At 35.5% G+C, this 13,080-nt stretch overlaps 1 protein-coding gene across 3 annotated transcripts in view; it reads left to right on the forward strand.

Annotated features, from left to right (window-relative positions):
- Window positions 1–13,080, forward strand: part of DENND1B (DENN domain containing 1B) — a 282,470-nt gene that overhangs the window by 190,739 nt on the left and 78,651 nt on the right. The gene's annotated exons all lie outside the window — the stretch shown is intronic.

Here is a 13,080-nt window from a genome sequence, read left to right on the forward strand (position 1 = left end):
GTATATTCAAGCATAGCTACATTTGGCATGAAGCATATTTAATTACCAAAGCATTGAAAAGATCTCATTATAAAGTGGTGCCACTTAGACTACTATTCATATAATAGTGCGGCTATCAAGTATCATATGAAGTATTAGGCTTATGGGTTTATTGTGATTTGAAAAAGGTATTCACGTATTGCTCTGAATCACCAAAAATCATTAAAAGCCTAAAGAACAGGGGAAAACCTCAAAACTCTAACTTTGAATCAGATTTTTGGACATCTTCAAGTAAGTTAAGAAATTTGGGACTAAATTTGGAAAAGAACAGGCTTTTTCAGTTAATTTTTAAATCACCTTAAAAAATTAAAGTGTATAAACAAATTAAACTCTTATAACCATGCAAATAGTCAGTTATATGTTTAGCTTAGCAAATATTTCCTCTAATATAACATGAAGGCCTAACATGTTAAATTGTCATAATATATGTTATTGCAACAACAAAAAAGGCCCCAGAGAGTATTATATTAGTTCCAGGTTTGCCACAGTTCAGCTATAATCCTTATCATGTTTAACAGTAAGTGAACTCCCCAACAAATTTCGAGAGTGGCCAGGTTAGAAAGATAACAGAACTCAGCTTCTATAGTAATTTAGAGAACATTTTATTTAGTTCATAGGGCAGACGTCAGGAGACAAGGACTGCTTTCAATTTGCTTCTGGAGTAGTGTAGTCGTTCTCTCTCTCGGTGCCCAGCCGTTAGAAGGTAGGCACGTTGTTGTGCATTGCCCCCTCCGCACAGCCCTGGTGTGGTGTTTTGTAAGTAGTAGGCATTTAATAAATGGTTGTTGAAGGGAAATATAATTGCACTTCTTTTATCTTTTATAAGAGAAGTTACTTTTAAAGTCCCTGTTTACCATTACTTCCTCAAACTTTTTATAAGAATGTTTTCACCTGACTTAAATAGTAATGAAAAGAAGTAACATGAAAGCATATTTAGAGTATACATTTTTTTTTTTTGGCTAGGTGTACAACCTTTTATTTTCTTTCTCTGGAAAAAGGGACTGTGTTGTGATGGCATTCATTATGCTTCTGTACACTAGTCTGGGTATCTGTGGAAACTGATCATTTTTTAAAAAAGTTGTTTTCAGAGATGTGATTGTTCACAAATTATTTTTTTGTTTGTAAGTAAATTATAGATTTTGCTACTTTTCCTTCTGTTTTCTTGGTGTGTATGTGTGTTTTAATATAATCCTTAAACAAAATAAAACAAAAAAACAAAAACTCAAAACCCTAACTGTGCTTCCAAACATTTAAAAATCTTTTGTTATTTTCTCTCAACTGAATAAGAGACTCGCTCTTTCCCACTGCAGTGATCTAGGCTTTAGCAATTCCTTCTTTAAGTCTTCACTCTTTTACCTTTCAAAAACTGATTCATAGTTCATTACTTTTGGTAATTTTAAGTGCCCGTGAAGTTCCTTAGCTTTCTCATGGCTTTTTATTTCTGACTAAATTATCTAACCTCTCTCTTGATGTCTTTCCCCTCACCCCATATCATCTTAATAGCATAATTCTCTCTCTTTAAATTAAAAAAAAAGGTAAAGGCCTAAAATTTGGATTTTAAAATTATTTCCAATTTGTTTCCAGTCATCAAACTTTTTGGCTTGCCCATATTAAAGAAACTTTTTTGAAAAAAATAAATTAAATTAAAATTAAAAAAAAAGAAACTTTTTTGAGTGTGATATTCTGCAATAGTGATTCCCAAATCTGGCTGATACCTTAATAACTTGGTCAAGTTTTAAATGAAATATGTTCTTGGCCCCCACCAAAGAGTTTATGATCCAGTAAACTAGATGTATAAAAGTAGACATATGCCTGAAACAGATGTTATTTTTCCCTCCCGCCCGCCCTCCCCCTCTTCCTCCCACTTCCCTCCTTCTTTCTGTTTCTCTCTGTCATTCAAATATTTTCTGAGCACCTACTGTATGCCTGTATTATGCTAGAAGCTGTGTATAGTGTGATGAACAGAAGATATGTAACTTGCTCTTGTGGAGCTTATATTGTATTAGCAAATACCTAGCTAGTATTACAAATTGAGACAATTGCTGTGAAGGAAAACAATGGAGTGCAATGGAAGAGAATAACAGGGAGTCCTTATTTAGATTAAGGAGGAGGTATCTAGACTGGACCTGTTCTACGTTCAATGATGCGGGGAAAAAAAAAGAAGTATGTGTTTTGGTCGTGCAGCAAGGAATTGCCTTATGTGGCAATACATAGATTCTTTTTTTTTTTTTTTAAGCAGGCAGAAAGTTTATTAGGTATGCATGAGAGAGGAACTCTTGCAAAGAGTCTTTCAACTCTTGCAGAGACAGAGGTAAGAAAGGCGAGAGGCTCTGGCAACGTGGGACCGGACCATTTGCTTTTATAGATCAGCTCTACTTACTCCTCCTCCCCCTTCCTTGTTTGGGGCTTTTTCTTTCCCTCCCTTCTCTCCAGGGCAGTGCCTGGTGGTAGATGGTGCATTTGGGTGGGTTGGTTGGCTCCACCCTTCTCCATAGATGACTCACTCAGGTGGGGTTCCTTTGGCCCCCAGGTGCTGTTTATTGCTATTCTTCTCAGAGATGTCTTTCTACTTGAGGTCTGACTGCTATTGCATAGACTCTTTTTTTTTTTTTATTAAATTCAGTTTTATTGAAATACATTCACACACCATACAATCATCCATGGTATACAATCCACTGTCCACAGTATGATAACATAGTTATGCATTCATCACCACAATCTATCTCTGAACATTTTCCTTACATCAGAAAGAACCAGAACAAGAATAAAAAATAAAAGTGAAAAGGAAACACCCAAATCATCCCCCCATCCCACCTCATTTGTTCTTTAGTTTTTATCCCCATTTTTCTACTCATCCATACACTAGATAAAGGGGGTGTGATCCACAAGGTCTTCACAATCACACTGTCACCCCTTGTAATCTACATTATTATATAATTGTCTTCAGGAGTCCAGACTGCTGGGTTGGAGTTTGGTAGTTTCAGGTATTTACTTCTAACTATTCCAATACATTAAAACCTAAGAGGTGTTATCTATATAGTGCATAAGAATGTCCACCAGAGTGACCTCTCGATATTGCATAGACTCTTAAAAGCTTAAGTGCTCTCCTTCTCCAGTGTAAAAGTAAAGGTAAAAAAGCCTGAGGTTTATTTTTGCCTTTAGCCTGGCAGGAACCTAATACTGTGCCAGTTGCATTGAGGACTGGATTTCAGGTGCACTGCTGTGAGAAACTATGGAAGCAGTGAGGAACTTTGTCTACTTTATAGTCTCAGCTCATTTATCTCTTACATACTTTGTACTGCTTGTTTCCCCTTTACGTTGTATATTAATTAGGGAACAAGGCTAAACTGCTGTAGTAGACTGAAAAACCTGGTTTAGAACAAATTAGAAACTTGTTTCTCTCCTGAATAACAGTCAAGAATTAAGTAGTCCAGCATCCATCTCCAGGCTTAAGAACGCTGCCCTAATTCTTTTGTCTGTCTTGCCCCCAGAAGAAAGGGGGAAAGCCTGGGAAGGTAATCTGTATCCCTTTTAGGGGCATGGCCTGAAAGTGTCACACAACGTCACAGCCCACATTCCGTATATCTTAACCCAACCACATGGTCACCCAAAATCACAAGACATGTTGGGAAGTAGAGTCCCTAGCTGGCTTAACAATGCATCCAGTCAAAACTTAGGATTTCTTTTGTTGAAGAAGAGGAGAGCAGATGTTGGTGAAATGAAAACAGCATCTCTGCTACAAGTAAACTGAAGTGAAAATAATTTTAGCCAGGCGGAGATGCCAGTCTTGCCATTCTACCAACCCACACCAACCTATTGTGGCCCAGCCTTGTTCAGTGTGTCAGGAACATTCTCTCTGCCAAAGTGGCCTGAATAATAAGTACAAGTTAGCCAAGTGAAGGAGAAGAAGGAGAAATAGCATGTATAAAGGTTCTGCCATGAGAAAGAGGTGGATGAATTCAAGAAGCAGAAAGAAGGCCTATATAGCAGCAGTGAGATGAACAAAAGAGAGAGCTATGCAAAATAAGGTTATGCAGCTGGACAGTGGCAAGATCATTCAACACCTGTAGTGGTTTAGCAGAGAAATAGTGTGATCCAGTTTGAGTTCTAAAAATATCATCTTGGTTTCTGGGTTCTGAAGAATACTAGGTGTAAGAAACGAAGCAGGAAGGTAAGTTAGGAGGCCATTTTCAGGAGTCTAGGCGAGAGATGATAGTTACTTGGGCTTTAATAATGGCAGGGACTTAGAAAAAAGTGGGCAGATTTGAAATCATATTAGAGGTAGAACTGGTAGACCAGGCAGGACTTGAATGATGCATTTGGAGGATGGGAAAGGGTGAACTGTTGAGGAGGAACTACAGGTTCCATGTAGAACAACTTGATGAATGCAGGTGATGTTGATATTAAAGACACTGGCATGATGTTGGGCTTGAGGTGGGAGTAAGAGAAGTTTTGTTTGTCTTAATTTTAAGGTGTGTCTGAAAGAAAAATAGTTGTAGATGATGCAGTATTAGCTAAATTTTGAAAAGTAATTTAAGTATAAAAGAAACAGTATAATGATACCCTAGGTAGGTGAGTATGTCTTATGCTTTCTATTTAATAAATGCTAAAGGTTACTATTTTAAGTCAATTAGAAACTTGTTGGAAATTTTGTTAGGAGGTAAGGATTTATTTAATTTCTTAGAAAACTGAACGTTAGAAGGATTAAAGAAGTGTAGGGATTTAATATCTGATTCATAATGATAGCTATGATTTGTTTCATGAGTGAATAAAAGATTTTAACTTCATAACTTTGTTCTGAAGCAGATGATTAGTTTCACCATAAACTTTTTCTACATGTATGTAGTTTCTAGAGTACACTTCAGTTACTTAAAAGGAGATATTTTAAAACATCATAGGTGTGTTTTAGATTAGGTTATCTAAGTATCATTTTTGATAAAAAAAAGCATGACTCCTTTATATGCTATTTATAAGAGAGTCGCTTTAAATTCAAAGACAGAAGTAAGTTGAAGGAGAAAGGATGGAAAAAATATTCCATGCAAATACTAACCAAAAGAGAGCTGGAGTAGTTATACTAACATCAGATAAAATAGATATTGTCAGAAATTGTTATGTGGAACAGAGAAGGTCACTATATACTGACAAAAGAGACAACTCAACAGGAAGACATAATAATTATGAGTATATATGGACCTAATGATAGAGCCCCAAAATATATGAAGTAAATATTGATAGACTTGAAGGGAGAAACAGTTCTAAATTAATAGTAAGAGACTTCAATGTAGCACTTTCAATAATGTATAGAACATCTAGGCAGAAGATCAGTAAGGAAATAAAGAAACAGAATACTTGAATGGCACTATAACCAACTAGATGTAACAAACCTTTGTAGAACACTTCACCCAATAACAGCAGAATACACATTCTTCTCTAATTCTCATGGGTCATTCACCAGGACAGACCATATATTAGGTCACAGAACAGTCTCAATACATTTAAAATTATTGAAATCATACAATGTATCTTCTGTTATCACAGTGGAATGAAGCTGAAGATCAGTCAGAGGGAAAACTGGAAAATTCCAAATGTGCAGAAATTAAACAAGAAACTCTCAAACAACAAATGGATCAAAGAGGAAATCACAAGGGAAATTAGAAAGTATCTTGAGGTGAATGAAGATGAAAACACAACACACCAAAACATGGGATGCAGCAATGGCAGTACTGAGAGGGAAATTTATAGCTCTAAGTCCTATTAAAAAAGAAGAAAGATTTCAAATCAGAGGCCTAATGCCACAACTGGAGGGTCTAGAAAAAAGAAGAGCAAACTAAACCCAAAGCAAGTAGAAGGAAAGAAATAAAGATTAGAGCAGAGATAAATGAAATAGATAATTATAAAACAATATAGAGAGAAGCAGATACAGAGAAAGAAAGCCAAGGAAGCAAGAAGCAGAAATTCAGTGGAACCCAGCAGCGAATGGAGAGGCCAAGGGAGGCTGCTGTGTGCACTGCCATATGACAGAGGTGCCAAGGACCAAGATCACAGCAGCAAGCTCCAGAATGCCACTCTTTGGGAAGAAAGCATCATCTTGATGATGCCTTTATTTGGACTTTTTTTTAGCCTCAAAACCCTACTGGCAGTCAAGGAAACCTCTGTCATACTACTAGCTATATACAAGCTTAGTAACAGATGCCTCAGACTCTCAACAATAACAGGAATAACTATTAAAATGTCAAAATGTCCCAGTTCAACAAAAGGTCACAAAATACACAAAGAAATAGGAAGCAGTGGTCCAGGTGAAAGAGAAGATTAAAGAATTACAAACCATCAGTTAGGAGTGTGAGACCTGGGACACACCAGAGAAAGACTTTTAAAAAATGGTCCTATACATGCTCAGAAAGTTGTATGAAAACATGGACAAAGAACTAAAGGGAATTAGGAAAATGATAGAAGAACACAATGAGAATATCAGTAGAGAGATGGAAATTATGAGAAGGTCCCAAACAGAGCTGAAGACCACATTAATGGAAATTAAAATTCCCTAAAGGGGTTCAGTGGAAGATTGGAGCTGGGAAAGGAAAAAATCAGAGAACTTGAAGATAATACAATTCAGTCTGAGGAGCAGAAAGCAGAAATAATGAAGAAAAGTGAACATGGCTTGAGGAACCTGTGGGACACCATCAAGTGTATCAATATACAGATTGTGGGAGTGCAAGAGGGGAAGAAAGAGAGAAATGGGCAGAGAGAATATTCAGAGAATTAAAGGCTGAAACTTCTTAAGTTTAATGAAAGACATGAACATACACCTCCAAGATGCTCAACAAATTCCAAACAGGATAAACCAAAACAGACCCACACTGTGGTATATTATAATCAAGCTGTTGAATGTCAAAGATAAAGAGTGAATTCTGAAAGCCACAAGAGAGAAGCAGTGTGTCACAAACAGGGGAACCTTAATAAGATCATGTCCCAATTTCTCATTGTTCATGGAAGCAAGAGGCAAGTGAGATGACGTATTTAAAGTGTGAAAGCAAAAAGTTGTCAACCAAGAGCTCTATACTCAGGCAAAACCTTTCAAAAATGAGGGAGAGATTAAGATATTCCCAGAAAAACAAAAGCCAAGGGAGTTCATCAACACTAGCTTGGCCCTACAATATATGCTAAAGGGAGTTCTACAGATTGAAAGGAAAGGACAGTAGACAATTGCTTAAAGCTGCATGAAGATCTCCAGTGAGGGTAATGACATGGGTAAATATAAAAGGCAATACTATTGTATTTTTGGTTGGTAACTCCATTTTTTACTTCCTGCAGGATCTAAATGGCAAATGCATACAATGTAATGATAAAAAAACACAATAGAGAGAATCAATAAACCCAAGTTTGTTCTTTGAAAAGGTCAGTAAAATCAACAAACTTAGCTGGACTGATAAAGAAAAGAGAGAGAACACAAATGACTAAAATAAGAAACGAAAAAGTGGACATTACTGCTGATTCTGCTGAAGTAAAAAGGACCGTAAGAGGATACTATGAACAACTGAACACTAACAAATTAGATAACCGAAGTGAAATAGACAAATTCATAGAAACACACAAACTGACTCAAGTAGAACATCTCAACAGACCAATAACAAGCAAAGGGATAGTAAACCAAAACTTCCTAACAAGGGAAAGCCAGGACAATTTGGTTTCAGTGGTGAATTTTATTAAACATTTCGAGAAGAATTAACACCAATCTTGTTAAACTCGTCCAAAAAATTAGAGAGAAGAGAACAATTTCTAACTCGTTCTGTGAAGCCACCATCACCTTAATACCATGCCAGATGTCAATTCTACTCAAGGAATTTACAAATTCAATACAATCCATATCAAAATCCAATAGTCTTCTTTGCAGAAATGGAAAAGCCAATCATCAAATTTATATGGAAGAGTAAGCCATCTTGAAAAAGAATGAAGCTGGAGGACTCATACTCCTGATTTTAAAACTTTTTACAGAGCTACAGTAATCAACATAGCATGGTGCCAGCACAAGAACAGATATATAGACCAATGAAATAAAATTCAGAGTTCACAAATGGATCCTCAAATCTATGGCCAATTGATTTTTGACAAGTTCACCCAAAGGGGAAAGAATAGTCTCTTAACAAATGATTCTGGGTAAGCTGTATATCCATGTGCAAAAGAATGAAGGTTGACTCCTACACATACTAAAATTAACTCAAAATCTATCAAAGACATAAATATAAAAACCAAAACTATGAAACTCCTAGAATAAAAGAGAAGATTCTTCAGGACCTTGTATTAGGCAAGTTTCTTAGATTTTACAGGAGAAACACAAATAACAAAGGAAAAAATAGATCAGTGGGACCTCATCAAAATGAAAAACTTTTGTGCATCAAAGGACTTTATCATGAAAATAAAAGACAGAATACATAATGGGAGAAAATACTTGGAAACCATATATCCAATAAGGATTTAATATCTAGAATATAAAGAAATTGTACAACTCAACAACAAAAAGAAAAGCCAGTTAACAAATGGGCGTAAATGACGTTTCTCCAAAGAAGATATACAAATGGCCAAACAGCAGATGAAAAGGTGCTCAATATCATTAGCCATTAGGGAAATGCAAATCAAAACCACAATGTAATGCCATTTCACACCCAAGAGAATGGCTACTATTAAAAAAGTGATAAATAAGAAGTGTTGTAGAGAATGTGGAGAAATAGGAACACTCGTCCATTGTTAGTGGAATTGTGAAGTGGTACAGTTGCTGTGGAAACAGTTTGGTGTTTCCTCAGAAACTTAAGTGTAGAATTATCATATGACCTGACAATCCCATTTCTAGGTACATATCTAAAAGGACTGAAAGCAGAGACTTAGCTGCATTATTCACAATTATCAAAAGATATAAGCTACCCAAGTTTCCATCCACAGATGAATGGGTAAACAAAATGCGGTGTGTTCATTCTAGGGAACATTATTTGACCAGATAAAGGAGTGAAGTTCTTATATATTCAACAACATGGATGAGCCTTGAAGACATCATATTGAGCAAAATAAGCCAGGCACAAAAGGACGAATGTTGTGTGATCTCACTGAAGTGAACTAATTAGCATAAGCAAATTCATAGAATCAGAGGCTAGAATACAGTTTACCAGGGGCCCACATGGGGGTAGGGAATGGGAAGTTAATGCTTAATTGTTAGAGTTTCTGTTTGGGATGATTGAATAGTTTTGGTAATGGATGGTGGTAACGGTAGCACAACATTGAGAATGTAATTAATACCACTGAATAGTATATATGAATGTGGTTTAAAGGGGAAATTTTAAGTTGTGTATATGTTACTAAATGAAAATTTTTTAAAAACCGTAGGATTGTTGTCACAACCCGTCTTAGTCCTAGGACCAAGAACACACCAGGCATGGAGTTAGACATGAGTTTAATAGGACTTTCTTACAGGAGTTATGGTTCCACAGTGGTGGCGGGCCGGGAAAGATGGAAGTTAGCTCTCTGCAAAAGCAGGGGGGTGCCAGGCGTTGGTTTATAAGGGGTATGACAAGGAGGGTATGAGAACAGAGTTTTGGCAGGGTGTGGTGACACAAGGGTATGGAGATTAGTCACAACAGTGATCAGGGGAGGGGAGTTTCAATGCTTTGTTAACAATACACTTTTACCTCCCCTGGGGAGGTCTGAGGACTTTCAATGTCTGTCCTGGTCAAGTAGGTGGCTAAGTGAAATCACTATGGAGGGAGGGGGCCTGGACCCTGGATCCACAACTGAAACAGTGAATCTTAGTGTAATCTATGGAATATAGTTAATAGTGTAAGTATAATGATACTGTTTCATAAATTGTAAGAAATATAAACAAATGCAAAGTGTTAATAATAGGGAAAACTGTGTGTTTTGGGGTATGTGGGAATTCTATATTTTCTGTATTGTTTTTCTGTAAACCTACAACCTCTCACATACATACACAGATCATGGGGTGTTTTAGATTGTGTAGGTTATCTAAGTATTGTTTCTGAACACTTATATTTTTATCTTCCATTCTTTACCCCGGTGTTTCTCTTTGTGATCCTAAAAAATAAAATAAAAATTTCTAGGTACAGAAGTTAATTTTTTCCTGCAGATATGCACCTACAAGTTGAGGAAAATCGGTCACATCTCTGAAAAACTCAACCTCCTTATATGCTCTACCCACCGACCAACTCCTGGTTGGCTTAATTTCTTCATTATACAGACTGTGTGTGCATGGTTTGTCCTCTTTTAATGTATACCTTTTTGCTATGTTGACTCATGTAATTCTCTTTCTTCATTCATAAGTTTAGTACTAAGAAAGCGAAGGAGGAGAGATGGTGGTAATATTCAGTGAACTCCCGCTGTGCTAAAACCCAGGCTGTCCTTTCTCTCTTGGATGGCTGCTTAGAGGCATGAATTCTCTTTATATGAAAGGAATCTAAACATTTGATAAGAGTAATGAAATGTTTACTTTTGAAGTTCCTTTTCACTTTTTATCTAGTGTAATAACTTGGCTAAAAAATAATATATTTACAGACTGAAAACAACAAAATGAAATGTCAGTTCTGAAGTAAGCTTTAGTCATTGGATATTGAGGCTAGTTTACTTTCTTTAAGATTAAAGAGAAAACAATTGATATATTTTCAGTATCAATAGGATTTTGTGATAATAGCTAGGAGTAAGGTTCTAAAGTGTTTTCTGAATTCAGAGTTATAAGTGAATATAAACTTCAGGATTTCGTGAGAAGTTGTACATATATTTCCAAACTAAACTTAGAAGTTTGGGAATTAAAATGGAAAATGATATTTCCCAGACCAAGTATTGAAAAAGTGCAGAAGAGGCATCACCAGCTTTATAGATAAAAACTGCTAAAAGCTAATTAGCACTGCAAAGGGCAGTGGTTAACTGGTGATAATTTACTCCAGTGATCTAAAGGTCAGGAAAACAGCAAGGTTGACACAATTGTTTTATATTAGATTAATACCCTTATATCTGATCCTGATTTTAAAAAACAATTTCATTTTTACAGCCTATTTTGGACCATTCATTTGAGAATACAGAAATGCTTAACTAAGCTGCCTTTCTGGTCTCTGGAAAACAGGAACATCCTCAGATCTGCCGACACTTGAAGCCCACTAGAGTAGGTCAAAGAAAAACTCTTTTTATGAAGTTTATAAAAATTGAAATAATGTATGAATAGACAAAGGAAAAGTGTAACCGTATTTCTGGCTAAGCAATTTTTAAATTTCACATTTCTGTATGAAATTAGATCATATGCTCATGTGGAATAATACCGTCTAATAGAAATATCATGTGAGCCACATATGTAATTTTAAATTTTCTAGTAGCTACATTAAAAAAGTAAAAAGAAATAGGTGGAATTAATTTTAGTAACAGTTTGTTTCATCCAATATATTCAAAATATTACTGTTTTAACACAAAATAAATACAAAAATTACTAATGAGCTATTTTACATTTTCTTGTACTAAGTTGTCAAAATCCAGTGTGTATGTTACATTTACAGCAAATCTTCATGTGGACAAGTCACATTTCAAGTGTCCATGGGACTGGTAATGGCTACCATGTTGGCCAGCACAGTTGTAGAACAAGTATTTTCTTTTTCTTATTTTCTACATATCACCAGGGAGCCCAGGAACTATTATTGACTGACTGATTTTGGAAAGAAGGCCACACATTTATGATCTGTTGGGAAGAGCTTTGTGACAATATGATTAATACTCCTGGATCTGGATAACCCAAGCAGCAATTAAGCAAAGACTTGGGGTAATAAAGGCTAAGGAGTGGTTTGTCTTGTCTCCATTCTCTGAGGTTATGTTATGATTGTCCTAAGAATATTGTGTCCTTGATTGGTGAAGAACTGGATTATCAATTTCATGGTTTATAGAACATTGCAAAGAGAGAAGTCATCACATTTTTATTGTTTTTTAAAAGTTATTTTCTAAAATATAATTCTAAAAGCCTAACCATTTACTTTTTATAATACTTTGGAAGACTGGAATCCTATTCCTACCATCATAAGCCCTCTTTTGTAATATCAAATGTATTTATAGATATTCATTCACTTTGTCTTTTTCTTTAAAGACATTTCAAACCTTTGTTTAAAAAATAAAATTATTACAAATTTCAGAATAAAGGACATTAAGTCAGAGATTTATTTTTGCATACTTCAACTATATTTATGGTTTTCAATCTGTGGGTTACCTAAAAACGTGCATTTACTGAGGTTAGATTTTAATAATAAAAACTCACTCTTAAATGAATCCTGGTTTATGCACTTTGTGGACTAAATGAATTAGGCTCTAAACTTTTATCTGAACCTATGGAGCTTGGATATAAATTGAAAAGATCACAGCTATGGGGAGAAGACCTATACCGCAAAGGCCTTGCTGCATAGATTATGAACAGCATAACTCAATATTTTTTTCTAAACTCTGGTTATAATTGGACCCAATGGGGGTCTCTCTCTTTGATCAGATCAGAGTAACTGTGACTTTACACTGGAAAATGTCACTGCTGTGAAGGTTTATCACCTGTAGAGCTGGTCTTTCCTGTGATGCTGTGTTCATTTCTCATTAGCATTATTCAAAGTTAAGTTGTTAATTAGGTGGACATTTCAATTACAATCATCATCTACAAGAGTAGTCAGGACTGCTTGCATAAAGAAATAAAAATATTCCTTCATATATATATACACACACATATATATGTAAAGGGGAAATGACATTATTTTGTTATATGGTAGTTCCATGAGAATGTGAACATGCTCTGTTAAAGGAGCAATCCAACCAGAATTTGTCCATCTGTTTTTGTTTTCCTGAAGAAAACAGGATTTTTACACAATTTAATGTGTTCCCATGTTAAGTATTGATGAGGAATGTATATGAAAACCAATATTTTTAAGTATATAGACTGTAGTTCTCTATTATATATAAAGGAATTAGTCTCATTTACATAAGGGCCATAATTAAGGGCCAATGATTAAATACTATTCATTCTTAAAG

This window comes from Choloepus didactylus, chromosome 2 (genome assembly GCF_015220235.1).
Source record: "Choloepus didactylus isolate mChoDid1 chromosome 2, mChoDid1.pri, whole genome shotgun sequence".
NCBI lineage: Eukaryota > Metazoa > Chordata > Mammalia > Pilosa > Megalonychidae > Choloepus > Choloepus didactylus.